The sequence below is a fragment of the Micropterus salmoides genome, unplaced genomic scaffold (assembly GCF_014851395.1).
Source record: "Micropterus salmoides isolate LMB-PRFRI ecotype aquatic unplaced genomic scaffold, ASM1485139v1 Ms_hic_scaffold_14, whole genome shotgun sequence".
NCBI classification, from domain to species: domain Eukaryota; kingdom Metazoa; phylum Chordata; class Actinopteri; order Centrarchiformes; family Centrarchidae; genus Micropterus; species Micropterus salmoides.
Genome location: NW_024040485.1, coordinates 10,382,508 through 10,394,644, shown reverse-complemented (window position 1 = coordinate 10,394,644; position 12,137 = coordinate 10,382,508). Strand labels below are relative to the sequence as shown.

At 40.3% G+C, this 12,137-nt stretch overlaps 1 protein-coding gene across 5 annotated transcripts in view; it reads right to left on the bottom strand.

Annotated features, from left to right (window-relative positions):
* LOC119901847 (receptor-type tyrosine-protein phosphatase F) overlaps positions 1-12,137 on the bottom strand; it is a 166,176-nt gene that overhangs the window by 112,282 nt on the left and 41,757 nt on the right. For 4 of the 5 annotated variants that reach the window (XM_038717565.1, XM_038717568.1, XM_038717567.1 and 1 more), the window contains exon 1: positions 10,152-10,480. The exons of the other annotated variant lie outside the window; for it this stretch is intronic. The gene's annotated coding sequence lies outside the window, so the exon portion shown is untranslated. Of the gene's footprint in view, positions 1-10,151; positions 10,481-12,137 lie in introns of those variants that run through there. 5 annotated transcript variants of the gene reach the window in all.

The following is a 12,137-nucleotide window of genomic DNA, read 5'->3' as shown; positions in this document are numbered from 1 at the left end:
GACATCCCAACATCTGGATCATCATCATCATCATCATCATCATCATCATGCGTATGAACATTATTATGATTATAATTCTGCTTACAAATGTTTATCTTTCTCTTATTGAAATGTTCTTTCCTTTTTATTTTGGTTGAATGTGAGGCAACATTTTTTTGAAAAGCAGTATATAAATAAAAAAATCTTATTATTTAGGCCAACCTGTAATTCCTCAAAGCTAGGGCCTAAATAAAACTAACGGAAAATGATTTTTAAAAAAAGCTTTGTATTCAATACAGGCTCTCTAAAAATATACACAGCCAATAGCCTTGCCCTAGTTCAAAGACTGAAAAAAAGTTTTAATATTTTTGATTGTTTACATTTTAGAGTGTTCTAGAAATGAATTACTGCATAATTAAGAATAATTTTGTGCTATGGCCAAACATTAAATTAGCAATATAAACTGAGACCCATTCTCAACAGCAGATGTGCATATATATCAAAAGGAAATTCACACTGTCAAGCAAGAAAGATGGGCTAAGATGTCACCACTTGACAGTTTGCTTTTGGACAGATGGTGCCATAAAATGACTAGGCAGGCAGCACAGAAGGCATGATACCCCCCCTCCCCACACACACACACACCATGCTGAGGACTTCAACTGCCCCTCACTTCCCACCCCCTGGGCAGAAAGCCTTGTCTGCGCCAGTAAAAGACAAACAGAGTGAAGGCATGTGAGCAGAAAGACTGGCAAATACAGAGCTCCATAGATCAATAGCTGGCCAAACAGAGGCAGTTGTTCAGCTCAGCTCAATCCACGGATATATCGTGGATGGATTTTTAGCGACCAGAAAGAGCAGAAGTATTAGAAAAATGAAGCACTATAGAACTATGGTAAAACATGTAATACAATACAAACTGAAAACACACTGTATAACTAGGTTATTCTCTGTAGTTTTGCTCAAAAAGGAAGGGAACCTTCCTTTTCTCTTCAGGTTTAAGTGTATTTATTTTCTACAGGTGGCAATGAGACGTGGATACTGGACCCCAACTTTGTAAGAAAGCATAGGCGGGGGCCTTTGAGGGCTTCATACTATTCAGCAGGTGTCTCTACTGTTCTAAATCAATTACCTCTAGACAGTCAGTGCTTAGGGTAGGGGAGTATTGTAAATCAGCTTGGTGTCAGGCCAGATTAGTGACTGTAACCGGCGGGGAGTGAAGCTCTTTGGCCAGCAGGGGCCAAAGGCCTACATGGGAACCAAGCTGTGGCCTAGTGCTCAGTGACAGAGCAGCAACTCTGGTAATTGTTTCCCACAATACTTTGTACTAACTTTGGGCTACATGATGATACTATGAAACTGGCAGAGAAATCGCTATACCCACCCTTCATAACTTTAATATGTCTAGTCATAGGAGAAAATGTAAATCAATGAGCAGAAATTATTTAATTCAATATTGGATTTTCAGGGGGGGGGTTCCATCAATGTGTTCAAATACCTTGATTTGCCTGGTATTTAATTCAATGGATTAGCATCAACATCCAGATTCCTATCTGGTTGTTTAATCAAGTTTATCTATATTGCGCACCCTGACTTTGTACACACATGTTTACAGTTTTGTTTACAGCATATGTCATACTAGCAAAATTCTAATTGGCTATGGAAGGATTACTCAGACTGCTACCATTGGTTATTGGTACATGGGCAATCACTCGCTGGGTGGATAGTCTGTGCTTGTCCAACTGCAAGCACGAAAACAGCCCTTATCTCACTACATCTTTTTATGCAAACCAAATTCTGAGGAACTGTTATGTCCACAACAGTATTCCCATACAACATACAACCACTAAACACAGAGGTGAGAACAGCAATTGTAACCTACAATCACATTTTGAAACAAAAAGATTATTGTTATGCTATACTGGATGGTTTGGGGCTTGTTGGTCTTCAGTCAAAGCTGAAACGTGCAGATGAAAATGTATTGACACAATGGTTTTATTATTTTACCTTATAACAGAGCATGTAAAAGACACGGGGAAAACCAACCCTCTGAGGTGCAAGGTACAGAAGAACAAAACCAATGTTGACACAGGGAAGGGTTACACGAACTCAAGCATAAGGTTCTGTTTATAAAGGAGGACCCCTTAATGAGAAATGTGTTTGGAGGATTCTAAAAGGCACACAACATATGCTATTCTGAGACCCACCTTGAAACAAAAAACTGTGTTACACAAAGAAAAACCAAGACTCCTGGTCTACCTGAAACAGTTACGACCTAACATATTTGACTTGGTTAGCTGCCATTGCAAATGTGGAAAAAAAGAGGATCCCCAAGCCTAAACCAACTTTCCTGCCTTCTATTCCAGAAGGCTATCCTCTCAGCCCCTGTCTAACTAGCAAAAAGAGGCAGATTCGAATAAGCCGTTCCGTCTTTCTGTCAGTCTGTTTCTCTCCATCCCCTTATTTCCCCTCCTCTTCCTCTTCCTCTCTCACTCTCTCTCTCTCTCTCTCTCCCTGGCCAGGTCTCCTTCTGTGTCTCTTTCTCTCTGTCTGAGCCATGAGCCAGTCTGTTGGAGCAGATGGAACCATATATCCCCATAGCTCTCTGGAGGCCTGGGGATTTAAAATGTAAAAGAGATGCGTGCAGAATAGGCTGGGGCCAGTCGATAAAGGGCAAGAGAAGCAGAGACTCTGAGCTTAGAAGACCATGTTCAAGTAACATGTATAGTTCTAAAAACTATGCTCGCATTGTATATGTTATAGAGCAATAAACTACAAAGATGTAGACTCTAAACTCCACTAAATTGGCATATCTGTACTTATTGAGTGTCTAATCCAATATTTAGTCCTACATGATATGAGCAGAGCAGGATACTTTATTTCTATTGGCAACAGAGGCAGTTCCCTAAATTGTTCTTGTTCTGTAGATAAAAAATTAATCGTCAAAGTTAATCGTACTAAGTCCTTTATCAAGCAAATATTGAAAAAATGTGCTGGTTCCATCTAAAAAATAAAAAATAAAAATGTAAACTACAGCACAAACAGTTATTTAATTTACTGTCAATGGACAGAAACCTGTAACAATTTCAGTCGACTAATCATTTGAGTCAATTATTAATAAAATATGCTATACATTCTCAGTTTCTCCTTCTCAAAAAATCACCATACATTGAATATATGTGGGGTTTGGACTGTTGGTCAAACTGAACAGGACTTTTTAAGACAACCCATTGGCTCTGGGAAATTGAGAGGCACATATTGCTCTATTTTCTTACATTTTATATACTAATAAAAAACACAATCACTAATTAACATAAATGATAGGCAACAAAGTCCCGTTCAAAATTGTATAAACCAACTGAATGCTAATAGTAACCAGCCATAAGAAAAAATAAACAGAACATAATTAGGATGTTACTTCTGACGCTTTCTCTTTAAGTTAACTTGGATGTCAGACCTGCCAACCTCCATACCTCACCTCAGGCCACCTTTCAGGTAATGAGAAGATATCTGGACACTGTATCTGTCGTCTGGGAGAAGATTCTGCTTCGTCCTCTATCTCTGGATGTCAGCTTGACAGACAGGAAGAGTGAAGAACAACAGACAGACGAGGTCGTGAGCAGTACAATCGATTGCCAGCTGACTAGCAAGGTCCATTATACTGACAGGCCGGAGCCACAACACGACGACCTGCACTCCACCACTCACCTCATTACTACCTATGAATCTCTCACTGGGACCAATCTCTCTTGCGCTCTCCGCCTCTGGCTCTCCCTCGCTTCCTCTCTACAGTACATCTCCCATGACAAATCTGATGGACGTGTTTTAAAAGAAGCAAAAGCCACACCTAAGCCCCTGCACTTAGCTTTATGCACTAGGCAAGCAATGGATACAGAACCAAGACGATGTGGGGTAATACACTTTTCCTCATAGCTATGTTCTTGAGAAAAATACAGCCTAAATGTACTTTTAAGCCTGTGAAATCTTTAAGAAATTTCAACTGTCTGGGATTGAAAACCTCTGCCATATTAAACATTTCTCCCACAATCACCCTGTGTTTCAGCTATACTATCTTCTCTCGTCTTCCCTTTTTCCCCCCACCATTCCTCTAGTTGTTCTGAAATCCTTAGTCCTTGGAAGACTTATATAGACTCTTGCCCCTACTCCCCTACAGCTGCAGATAGGATTTACCTGCAGCTGAGACATCCTCCAGACTATCAATTACCACCAGTGTAGAGTCACTCTTCTGCAGCTTGACTAACAAGACAAACACACACAAAACATACACACAGTGCGCACACACACACACACACACACACACACACACACAGATCTCATGGGCACATCCAGTTAGAGAAATTCTGAGATGACTGTGAGTCAAAGGATTTTACTGACTAATCAAATAGTTCTGTGAAAATCCACTCTAGACAAGAGCACGAATACATCCAATCAAGCAATCTGGTATTTAGATGAAGTGTTCTATAAAGATGAGCAGAAATTATAAGTGGAGATGCCAAAGATGCCGTCTTCAGAAAATAAACCAGTACCATTTATGAACACTTAAAAATTAGGTCACTTCAGGAATTACAATCACATGTTGAAAAATTAATTAAGAACTCTAAATAACAGCTAGTGCTATGAATAAAACTTTTGACCCACCAATATCCTTATGTTGCTCAAGGATGTATGGATAAAAGTGCAGTGCTTACATTTGCAAATAATTACAAAGTGAAAAAAAAAAACACATTAAAAAAGCACATACACGCTAAACTTGGGAGCCCTCACTGCAGCCTACTTGTATAGCTGTGACGTTTGGTCTGCGATGTGCTGTAAACACAGATCTCACCAAATTCTTCCTGACATGTCATCTCACTCCCTGACAACGATTAGACTGAACACCAGACCGTTCCACATCCAGAAAGACAAGCAGGGACAGGACCTGTCACTCACCCCACCAGATCCAACCTGACGCCTGAAGTTCCTCTGTCAGGTCAACAAATGAAAAGCCATCACAACCAATGTTGTAGTCATCAAGCTGACTCCATTCCATAGACTGGTTAAATGCTATCTTGCCAGGACTTGTTAAACTTGGTTGAGCACGTTTGGGCTGAAGGCGCCAGCTTTGATTCCTAGGGTTAGTGCTTTGTTGATGTACCGTCACAGGAGGTGAACAACCATCCAGGAAACAGAGATCATGATGGGGCCACTGGCCAACACTCCCTAGTAAAACTCTATAGCCTACACTCTAACAATGCATGGTCACATAGCCAGTCCATACAAGCCAGTGTGAGCCTGTGAAGAAAGATCTGAGGAAGTAAATTCCTTTTAAGTGAGCGAATGAGTCTAGCCACAGCAGTAGCGCAGAGATCATTAGGATAACATATTTGGGTCAAAAAGCTAATGAATGCGCATTAACAATGTATGGAATGACTGTATGAAAACTCACAGTACAGACAAGACATGTGCAGCTCACTATTAAACCATTAAAACCACAAGCAAAAGCATTCTGCCTTATCTACCTAAATTTAGATCACATTACCAACTAGCTTAAAAGCATTTCGGTAGATTAAATGTTCATCTTGGCACTTAAATTGAGTTGAGCATGAGACTCAAAGGGGCTTTCCTATGAACAATAAACAGGGAACTGGTTATCCCTCTACTTCCCCTTTCCCGGACCAGTCTTCTTGTCTGACTTTCAGCCTAGGCAGCCAAGTCTCCCATGTTTACTAATGTAGAAGCAACCCCTTTATCAGGGAAGAGATTTGTACGGAAGAGGCAGGGGATTAGCCATCAAATTACCAGGCAGACAGCATCCCTGCTCCAGGGTTGTGAAGCAGTAATCTCTGAGGCTGAAGGGGGAGATCCAGATAAAGGTTTGGGATTGGTGCTGTGGAACTCCAAACTCCAAACTGTGCATAAGCAAAATATGAAAGAGTGTTTCAGGGGAGCTTTTTTCTTCCCCTTTTTTTGTGGTAACTACTTTTATAGGACCAGATCACATTATATAGTTTATCCCATGTTATTGGGCTATGTGGTATCATTACATAGCCCAACATACCCACTGTGCAATGCTTTTGATAGGTGAAAGCTCTAAAACAGGAATGCTGTAGCTAGGCAGGGCTAGTGGAATTAGATTTCAGTTGCCTTGCCCGTGGTTCTTGCATTGTCACCCCTCTGCCCTCCCTTAAACAAGCAGTGCTCTCCTCAGAGAATACCCCCTGGATGCAGGAATGTTTCATCAACGCCTCAGCCCTCAGCATCCTTAGAGGGCCACAGTGGGCCCACAGCGCTGCACAGGCAGGCTATAAATAAGTCAGGCATTGTAATGAAACCAAATGAATCTCCATCCATCTTCCCAAAACAAGCCAGGGACCTCAGAGATCTACAGGAAGAAGAGTCATTGCCTGTGTTTAAGGACAAACCACAAGATGAACAAAAGCCAAATGTTATACTGATGCTGAATACGTCCCACTGTAAAATATACAACACACGTGCCATTCCCTCCGAAGCCAGTATGAGTATGTCCAAGTCTGTATGTAGGTAACCAAGACTTATTATTCCATTCTATGATAAGTCCTGCTTGCTTCTATTTAAGATCAGCAACAGAGGACTGTTGAAAAAGAAATGATGACTTTGGAGGAAGTGACAGGGGAGCTGATAAAGTAATCAAGTAGAATGTCGAGTCTAAGCAGAGTATTTTCAGAAATTGGGAGCCTGAGCAAACAAGGGTGGAGGCAGAGGGCTAAATCAGCCACATGACTATACTCCCAAAACCAAACTTCAAATAAATCAAGCATACATTCAGTTTTATTTGCTTTACTGCAGTATAGCATCACAGTTATCCCTTCATACTCAAGAGCAAGGTAAAACTGCGACTATTAATTCTCTTCAATGGCAGTCCGCAAGCAACCAATCAGACCTTGTCTCATTGCATAAAAAATTATATTAGATATAAGATATTAACAGTGCATCATACAGTAATTCAGTGTTGTGACATCAAGGAAATGAATGGTACCAAGCAAGAGAGCAACAACAGTGATCCCTGGTCTTCTAATTTTTAGAAAGTAGCTTAATGCATTGCAGAATTTATGTTTGCCATGGCCACGGTCTTCAACTTGCATTGCTACACATTTAACATACAAAAACGCTTTGGCACTGTCATACAAACAGAGTACAAAAAAAATGCTGCTGCCCCTGAAAATGGGGGCTGTTTCCATCATTGTGGAGGTGTAATGGGATGATGTGGAATTGAAATGAGTTTTGTGCAAGGAGGGAAATGTCCTCCCTGACAAAGCAGATTTGTGTTCCCTTTGAGAAACCCATGGCTGTAATGCACAGAGCTAAGGTTTAAATGAAAGGTGCAAGGCTATGAGCACAAAACAGGCCTCTGATAGCTAGCTATAACTGGGAATAAAATGTAGATAGATACATTTAAGATGCAGAATGGAATATATTATGTAAAGAAAAGGACTGGTGGTATGGAAAGAGCTGAATATGAACATATCCTGAGCACTATGACCCACTTTTTTCAATTCACTTTAAAGAGACATAGGGCTAAAGCTACACTGCAACAGATGCAGTTGGCATTTACAAGACAGTTTCTATTCATAACAAAAATAGCATCGCTTTCTCTAAAATAACCCCGTCTGCTTATTTGTACATGATCTTATGTCTGAACCTTAACGTGTTTAGCAAGCCTGTGTAGATGTCAAAGCATAAACATAGACCTAGTTCAATCAAATAAGCTCTCTGCTTGGGGGCAGCTGAGGAAAAGTGTTCTTGTCAAAACACTGGTGATTTTAGTGCTAAAGACGCCCTTTTTTAAAAACCTTCTCCTCAGCACCTGTCACAATGAATGAGCGCATGTCTGCAAGAAAGAAGTGTCACAACTGAGACCAAAAAGTGACTATCAGCACAGCTAACACATCACACAGGCGGTGGCCGCTGATTGACATCGCACATTACGCAGGACGTATCTGGCACACTCACCCCTAGCTACATAAACATGTTACTTAGTACAGAACAGAGGATTGACAATTGGGCCTTGTCATCATAAAACAACTACTCACGACCCTGTCACCATCAGGCAACAATTCCTGACATAAAAACAAATGAGAAACTTCTCTTTGCTGGCATTCTTAAGTCTGAGACCTAATCATAAACAAGTCTACACTTCAGCTACAGCAGCAAAGCTTTGAACTTTAATAACCCAACAAAAGCAAGTAGGTTTTCTGTCTATTTACAGTATGCGTCATAGACAAATGTCTGGCTCCACTGACATTATCGCCTTCACAGACATTGATCTGTGATGGTAAGCAACCTCTTTCATGTCCCAACTGAGACTAGAGTGATTAAGCAGATCCATCATGCGTTAACAGGCCATTACACATCACCCAACTCAACGATGATGAGAAATCAAGTTCTATGGAAAAATCCATATGCTCAGCCCATAATTACTTTTGAGGAATCCGATGGGGAGAGAGATTGAGTGATTGACTTGTTCCACACAGAGTAATTTATTCAAACGGGAAGACTTCAGCCAAGGCAGTCATTTAAGTGAAGGATATGTTGTATGTTTGGTCAGGGAATCTAATAAGGAGCACAAATGGCCCATAGTTATTTCCTCAGGTCACTTCCCAGACATCACTTAATGTTTCTCTGGAACATTACTGGTGACAAGGTGACTGAAGCACAGTCATAAAGGTGGAATTTAGGATAAGTGGCCTGTATGGTGGAGGTGAAGGAGGACGACCTAAAGGTCATTCTGTGTGGACAGGGATTGGCTGTGTTTATACAAATGACTGTGGCTGACGGGTTTTTTGTCTTGTTTGTTTACGCTCCTGAGCAGCTGAACAGACATTTTAACCTGTGTCCATCTTGAGTTTTGCCTAAAGGTCAGTTTTTAATCAAGTGGGTAAGTTGTACAGTAAGGGTTTTACTTCCAAATCATTAACTTAAAAATAAAAATATAACCAATAAATAAATACTAAACAAGCACAGCTTTGGTACAACTAAGAAAGGAAAATACAGGTTCCATTGCAGTGAGACAGACACGTGGGGAAGTCTAGTGGTTTCAAAGCGAGACACACATAGTGTCAATACTATGTTCGTTGAAAGCTTAAGACAGCTTTGATGGAAAAGAAGCAAGTCGTAAAAAGGATATTTTTCTCATTGACAGCAGCTCCTTATATTAAGAAACAAATATTGTGCAACAACTGCCACATTTATTGTGACCAAGAACAAGATAAACTCAGTCCAAAAGTTTCTCCTACAAGCATATAAAAGTTTTATGTTGTAATAAAAAAAGAAACCAAAGATTTAAGACACCATTACAGCTGAAAGGGACATTTAGAACTGGTTACTCTTTGTTGTAATTAAGGTACAAACAGTTTTCAAGTGTCTGTCTTCAGTCGAGTCTTCACAAAAAGTTAATTCAACTTAGATATAGCTGATAATCACAGAGAAAAACACTTCGGGAAACATGTATTACAGGTTCTACTTTGTTGAAAGCCAGGCCCAAACATTTTTCAAAAATCATAATAAAATTACTTCCAAAAGTTCTCCTTTACAGTTATCTGGGATTTCAAAGCCTTTCAGCGTCTCCTTCTAACTCGAATTCTTGTCGTTGAAACTTTACCCTCCAGATTGCCCAGGGAGATAAAGACAACTGGAAAAACAGGTTGTTTGGCCTCAGTGTAGGCCTAATGCAGTAGAGCTGCAGGGTGCCTCACCTTAGCAGCGGTAGCTAGGGGACATTCTATGGCCCTTCTATTCAAAGTCCTCTGAATACGGAGGGGAGGGCTCGCACCAGACAGGGCAATTTGCCAGAGAGCCAGCCAATAGAGCTAAGCCAAGACGAGGTTAAACTATTGTTTTGGCTTAACAAGCAAGAGTGAGCAAGGACAAAAGAAAAGGGAACAAAAGAATGGTAAGAAAATACCTGACCATTGAGGTGTAACGCATCAACTTATTTTGTTACTTTTATTATAAGAGGCAAGTTGTGAAAGGTTCACCCCGAGATGAAAAATAACACATCCTGAAACAGGGATATGTAGACAAATGAAGTTCTAAGTTTGGGACAGCCCAGCCAGTTTCAAAAAATGCACCTGTGCTGCTGTATCTGCATTTAACAATTAATAACTTTTGTGTCCTTCACTTTTTTTTACACTTACCCATGCATGTCAATTAGGTCCACTAAAAGAATGAATTCCTTTTATTCCTTATTCCATAGAGAGAGAGAGAGAGAGAGTATCCAAATCCTATAAAAGAAAATCCAGCAGTACCCACGAAAGATTATCCCTGAACGATGCCTTAGGAAAAAAAGTTTGTGAGAAAAAGCTCTCTCCGGTTCCTGCTCAGTTATTCCATTCACAGCGTTTCATTAAACCAGAGAAACTGTCTTTTGGCACTCCAGCAATATGTTTCCAGCTGTGGCTATGGAGCAATGTGGCTTAGGGGGAGATCCTTCTGAGGCAGAGCTGGTTCACACACTGAGCGGGTGTTCAGGGACTGCCTGGGACAAGCCAAACCCACCATGTGATGTCACTGGTGTCGGATTTCAGTGTTTATAGGGAGGAGGCTGCGGGGCCTTACCTTTTTGAACCTTGACCAATGAGGGAGAATTCTGTAGTGCACCTGCATGTAGAAAAACAGGGTGGTGGTACGAGTACACGTGTTGTTACGTATGCAGCTTAGAGACTCCATTATGTCTTAACTATCGACCTATTGAACTATTAATTATGTGAGGTCATTCAGGCTTCAACTTTTTTTAGTCAGATTCAGGCTTCCCCTGAATCTGACTAAAAAGGCAGAGTATCTGAACAAATCTACTTCTGAATGGACCTCATGCATGTATTTCAAAATCAATTTGCTATGTCATTATAGCTGAATCTAAGGGGTTAACAAAGTGTGACCTTGAAACATACTAGCATTCCCACGGGACTGTGCCAACATAATTTCCAGTAACATATTTTGTGGATAATGAACCTGTTTCATAAATAATTTGGCCCTCTCTCTCTCTTGCTTAGAAAAAAAAAGAGGAAAGAAATTATGCTAAATCCCCATTCTTAAATCAGCAAGGCGTTGAGTTTACACACACACAACTCCCAAACACACTGGTCTCACTCCCTCCGGTCAAACTCTTCTAGCCATGGAGCTAATCATCCACAACAGATGTTCAGAAATGTTCAGTTGGATTTATGACAGAGCTCAGAGGAACAGCCAAGTCAGCCTCTGGTGCTCTTTTTCTCTTCTGTCCTACAAGGACAAGGGATTGCGCTGAGAGAGGATGTCAGCACAACCATTCTCTTCCGCAAAAATTCCCTCGCTCTCTGAGATTCACCATCCGAGACGACAGCGCCTTAATAGATCACAGAGCCTCGGGACCTTGGGGAGAGGTTTGCTCATTTATCCCAATAATACTGTGTGGACTGTAACTTGACTCATCCAGCAATGCTTCAACAATGTTTTGCCCTCGATGTAATGATGTTTTTTTTAATATATGTATCAGTAGCATTGCTGACGCTGCAAGCCATGACCTAGTCCGTGACAAATCATTTCATTTGAAGCCACATATAATACCATGTTATATTAATAATTAAATTATACATTACCGCTTTATCATAATATGTTAGTAATTTCTGAAAGGGAAAGTAAACTTTAAGAATTGCCACACTGTTAGCTACTGTAATACCTATTCATCTAAACATGGAAGCAGTAACATAGCAATAGATATTCAGTGTGAGGTTCTAAAAAGCACATATGCCGGTTTCCACTAAGAACAACAATGGTGAATGTCTTCTAGGCTTAAACTCTGCTGAAGGAAATGGCAAACTGCAATGTGTTCTACATTTCTCTTTGTTGTTAACAATGGGAGACAGTCTGATTTTACTGGAGGCTGCAGATCTGTGCATACAACAGACTTTTCAACAAGACAAAGAATTGTTTTATCTTTAACTTTCCTTCTACTTTAGAACAAATAGGATGTGGGCCATCTGATTAAAAAGTAATTCAATTTGTACAGCCATATATTTTAAATATATTTACATATAAATATATTCTAGCTGTATGTGCTGCAATAATAGTACTAATAAACAAAGTGATGTCAAGGATGCACCATGGACAAAAAACTTTCTGCAAAAAGAAGACCAACCAATCTG